Genomic DNA, 5,000 nt, shown 5'->3' with positions numbered 1-5,000 from the left:
CGTGGGTACGATCTAAGGAACCATAACTGATTTAATGAGCCATTCGCGGTTTCACCTTAATGCGGCTTGTACTGAGACATGCATGGCTTAATCTTTGAGACAAGCATATGACTACTGGCAGGATCAACCAGGGAGCTGCGTCAACTAGAGCTGAGCAGCCGGCCGCCCGGGAGTGTGTCCCGGGGGCCCGCGCGAACACGCAAGCGTCCGCTCAATTATTCTGCAAACAGGAGGAGGCCGAGCTCCCCTGCACGATACACCTCGAAACCCTCTCAGGTCCCGGCGGCGCGCAGCGCCGTCCTAGGTACTTGGTCGGTTTCGAGAGAGGCGCAATCGCCCGGAGTTAGGCGAGTAGACGGTTTTAGTGCGAACACCCTTGCTCCCAACTGAGCTTGCCGCTGCCGACAGAGGCCCGGGAGCGTGCTGTCGTGGCATTGCCGGCGGGAGACAACACGCGCCACCTATGGTGACCGGCAGCTCCAACGCCAGCGCCACACAAGGGCAAAGCCCCACTTGGGTGCAGAAGCGAACTCTCCCAGCACAGCGCACGCGCCAACACGTCCGCACAACTGCGATACAAACCACCTGCGAGAACCGCTGGGGCGACCGAGCAGCAGACGGCGTCGCGGCGCCGAGTGCCAGGCGGCGGCGCATCCTCAACGCACACAGTCCTCAATCAGACCAGCACACTGCAGATGTCCACCGCGCTTCGCACCGGGCTCGGCTGAACCAACTTTGGCCGCCAGGCGCCGCGTGCAGGGTGCGCCGCAGCGTAGCTGCGCCGCCTGCCGAGCCCGTCGGCTGGCGCTCCTGCCACTCGGCGCCCCCCACCAGCCGCCTGTTGCGCGTGCGCCCACGCAGCGCGCGGCCAACACGCCGGGCGGCCCCCCTTCACCGGCCGGGAACAGTCCCACCAAGCCACCGCCGCGTATCGCTTCATACCCACATGGGCCTAGTCACGTGTGTGGATGTGGCGGGTACCGCTGAAACAACCGGTTAATAGCTGTACCGATCGTCGCCATCACAGATTCACCTCCAGCGTGAACAACCGCTCAACAACGGATTTCCAGTTCATTTGCGTATCTTGGGCAGTAAACGTAGATGTCCACCTACATTTGCGAATTCAACAATTCTTGCATGCCAGGATGTCATGTGTCACGACACGCTACATCAGACCACATACACACTGCGACATGTGCAGAAGAGAACACGTGGAAGGTGGCCCGCGCACGTATGCGATGTCCCTTCCGCGATCCACTGTCAACCGGCATCTGCGGCATGTCCCAGATATGGAACGCGGTCCACCAGGGTAGCACTTTGTGTGAGGCAATACGACAAAGTCGGAATACACGCGTCACTACATCACACGGCTCACGCTGACCTGACCTGACTCACCGCACCACCACCCCCAGCGACCCAGGGTGACATACAATGCGTTCGTACGTTCCTCCCACACGCCTCTACGGCGTACCACAGTGCAACCTAGCTGTTATTGGGAGACGAGACAAGTAGCATCGAGCACAACATATGGAAATTGAGATTCGACACCGTTGGGCACAGCCAGCGTACGGTCACACGTATCACACTACTTCACTCTGTACGTAACTACCGATGATCGGTACAGCGTGTGGGTTACGCGTACGACATCAGCGGACAATGGACACAGACCATACCACGACGTACACTGAGGGCGTCGACATCTGAACGCAACTGAACAGCTGCGAGGCTCATTTAACACTCAAACGCCAGACCGACCAGCTTGAGAGGACGGAGACACAAAGAGAGGGGCAGAGGGGGGGGGGGGGGGCGATATAGTCCTATTGCAGTACAATTGACAGTGGATAGCGGGAATATGTGGAAAGTAAGCAACACTCGCAAGACATCTACATGAGGATAACAACGACACCAGAGATTCCGAGCAGTGAACTATGTTAGGCAAAGGGACAACGTGGGTTAGGTTAAGGGACAACGTGGGTTAGGTTAAGGGACAACGTGGGTTAGGTTAAGGGACAACGTGGGTTAGGTTAAGGGACAACGTGGGTTAGGTTAAGGGACAACGTGGGTTAGGTTAAGGGACAACGTGGGTTAGGTTAAGGGACAACGTGGGTTAGGTTAAGGGACAACGTGGGTTAGGTTAAGGGACAACGTGGGTTAGGTTAAGGGACAACGTGGGTTAGGTTAAGGGACAACGTGGGTTAGGTTAAGGGACAACGTGGGTTAGGTTAAGGGACAACGTGGGTTAGGTTAAGGGACAACGTGGGTTAGGTTAAGGGACAACGTGGGTTAGGTTAAGGGACAACGTGGGTTAGGTTAAGGGACAACGTGGGTTAGGTTAAGGGACAACGTGGGTTACGTTAAGGGACAACGTGGGTTACGTTAAGGGACAACGTGGGTTACGTTAAGGGACAACGTGGGTTACGTTAAGGGACAACGTGGGTTACGTTAAGGGACAACGTGGGTTAGGTTAAGGGACAACGTGGGTTAGGTTAAGGGACAACGTGGGTTAGGTTAAGGGACAACGTGGGTTAGGTTAAGGGACAACGTGGGTTAGGTTAAGGGACAACGTGGGTTAGGTTAAGGGACAACGTGGGTTAGGTTAAGGGACAACGTGGGTTAGGTTAAGGGACAACGTGGGTTAGGTTAAGGGACAACGTGGGTTAGGTTAAGGGACAACGTGGGTTAGGTTAAGGGACAACGTGGGTTAGGTTAAGGGACAACGTGGGTTAGGTTAAGGGACAACGTGGGTTAGGTTAAGGGACAACGTGGGTTAGGTTAAGGGACAACGTGGGTTAGGTTAAGGGACAACGTGGGTTAGGTTAAGGGACAACGTGGGTTAGGTTAAGGGACAACGTGGGTTACGTTAAGGGACAACGTGGGTTACGTTAAGGGACAACGTGGGTTACGTTAAGGGACAACGTGGGTTACGTTAAGGGACAACGTGGGTTACGTTAAGGGACAACGTGGGTTACGTTAAGGGACAACGTGGGTTAGGTTAAGGGACAACGTGGGTTAGGTTAAGGGACAACGTGGGTTAGGTTAAGGGACAACGTGGGTTAGGTTAAGGGACAACGTGGGTTAGGTTAAGGGACAACGTGGGTTAGGTTAAGGGACAACGTGGGTTAGGTTAAGGGACAAATTGAGTTAGGTTAAGGGACAAATTGAGTTAGGTTAAGGGACAAATTGAGTTAGGTTAAGGGACAAATTGAGTTAGGTTAAGGGACAAATTGAGTTAGGTTAAGGGACAAATTGAGTTAGGTTAAGGGACAAATTGAGTTAGGTTAAGGGACAAATTGAGTTAGGTTAAGGGACAAATTGAGTTAGGTTAAGGGACAAATTGAGTTAGGTTAAGGGACAAATTGAGTTAGGTTAAGGGACAAATTGAGTTAGGTTAAGGGACAAATTGAGTTAGGTTAAGGGACAAATTGAGTTAGGTTAAGGGATAATCTGGTACAACCACAGTTAGGTTAAGCGATAATCTGGTACAGCCACAGTTAGGTTAAGCGATAATCTGGTACAGCCACAGTTAGGTTAAGCGATAATCTGGTACAGCCACAGTTAGGTTAAGCGATAATCTGGTACAGCCACAGTTAGGTTAAGCGATAATCTGGTACAGCCACAGTTAGGTTAAGCGATAATCTGGTACAGCCACAGTTAGGTTAAGCGATAATCTGGTACAGCCACAGTTAGGTTAAGCGATAATCTGGTACAGCCACAGTTAGGTTAAGCGATAATCTGGTACAGCCACAGTTAGGTTAAGCGATAATCTGGTACAGCCACAGTTAGGTTAAGCGATAATCTGGTACAGCCACAGTTAGGTTAAGCGATAATCTGGTACAGCCACAGTTAGGTTAAGCGATAATCTGGTACAGCCACAGTTAGGTTAAGCGATAATCTGGTACAGCCACAGTTAGGTTAAGCGATAATCTGGTACAGCCACAGTTAGGTTAAGCGATAATCTGGTACAGCCACAGTTAGGTTAAGCGATAAAGTTGGTTAAATTCGGTATTGTGTGGGAAGGGGGCAGAGAGAGAGTGGGGGGGGGGGGGGTGGATAGTTGTGGCAGTACGCGGATGCCTGAGTCACCGTCAGATATGTCACGTCGGTTCGATGCTTGTAGCAAGAGGCTGGCGGGTCTGTGTCTCTCACTTCTGCAATTTTTCATGTGGTATAACACGAGGGCGGGGGGGGTGATATTTGGTGCCCCTCTGTGTAGGATGTGTGTTGGTGGTGTTGGTTTATCTGAGCAATGGTAGTTGTCGGAGGAGTGGGGTATTGTGCTTTTATAGGTGGACCTACTGCTCTGGTTATCATAGTGTCGACGGTGCAATGTGGCAGAGAGGATGCACTCGACATTGTCGCATTCCAGATGTTTACGTATTGTGTGTCTCCGTTGCAGGCCGAGAGTGGTGCATGTTCGAGTGTGTGGCTGACGTGCGATTCACGTTGTGTGCCCAGTCTTACAGCACGTATAGGGACATTCGCATAAATCATCTATATGTGGCCTTGCATCATTTACTAAGCAGTGCCGTGAGACGACCGAACTATTAGGAAAGTACTGATGTACCGCATAATGTTTACCTTCCACCACACGGCGAGTATCGACTCTGCCCAGCGTTGCCACCGCAGGCAGCGGTCACCGTCACCATTGTGCGGCGGAACGGAACATCTATATCCTCAGAGGGGCACTCTTTGCCGCCGGGCGTCAGGTCTCGCGGCCTGCCGGCCAGCGCCCATGACGAACTTACTGCATGTATAGGGACAGCGGGAATTTGGCATACTTGATATAACTCTTCATGAGACGCAAGATATAGGGGTGGATTGCAACTTACGACTGCGAGAAAAGTCCGCCGTTCATCCGCCGGAGTTGCGATTTCGGCGGGGCACGTACGGTCGCGGGTGGAGCACTTGGTGCGGCGTACGCACCCGGGTTGCGGCTCCTGCGCTGGAGGGGGGTGCAGGTTTTGTGTGGGTGGGCTCGGCAAATGAGCACTGTGGGCCCC

General features: G+C 52.9%; 1 non-coding gene across 1 annotated transcript in view; it reads right to left on the bottom strand.

The window, feature by feature from the left end:
• The window catches only part of LOC126332346 (small subunit ribosomal RNA), a 1,893-nt gene extending 1,759 nt beyond the window's left edge, over positions 1 to 134 (bottom strand). Inside the window, exon 1 of the ribosomal RNA XR_007563629.1 lies at positions 1 to 134. This exon is cut by the window's left edge and continues 1,759 nt beyond it. This is a non-coding gene — a ribosomal RNA (small subunit ribosomal RNA).
• Positions 135 to 5,000: the final 4,866 nt, after the last annotated feature.

Source organism: Schistocerca gregaria, unplaced genomic scaffold (genome assembly GCF_023897955.1).
Source record: "Schistocerca gregaria isolate iqSchGreg1 unplaced genomic scaffold, iqSchGreg1.2 ptg001441l, whole genome shotgun sequence".
Taxonomy (NCBI): domain Eukaryota; kingdom Metazoa; phylum Arthropoda; class Insecta; order Orthoptera; family Acrididae; genus Schistocerca; species Schistocerca gregaria.
This window is presented reverse-complemented; position numbering and strand designations above follow the sequence as displayed.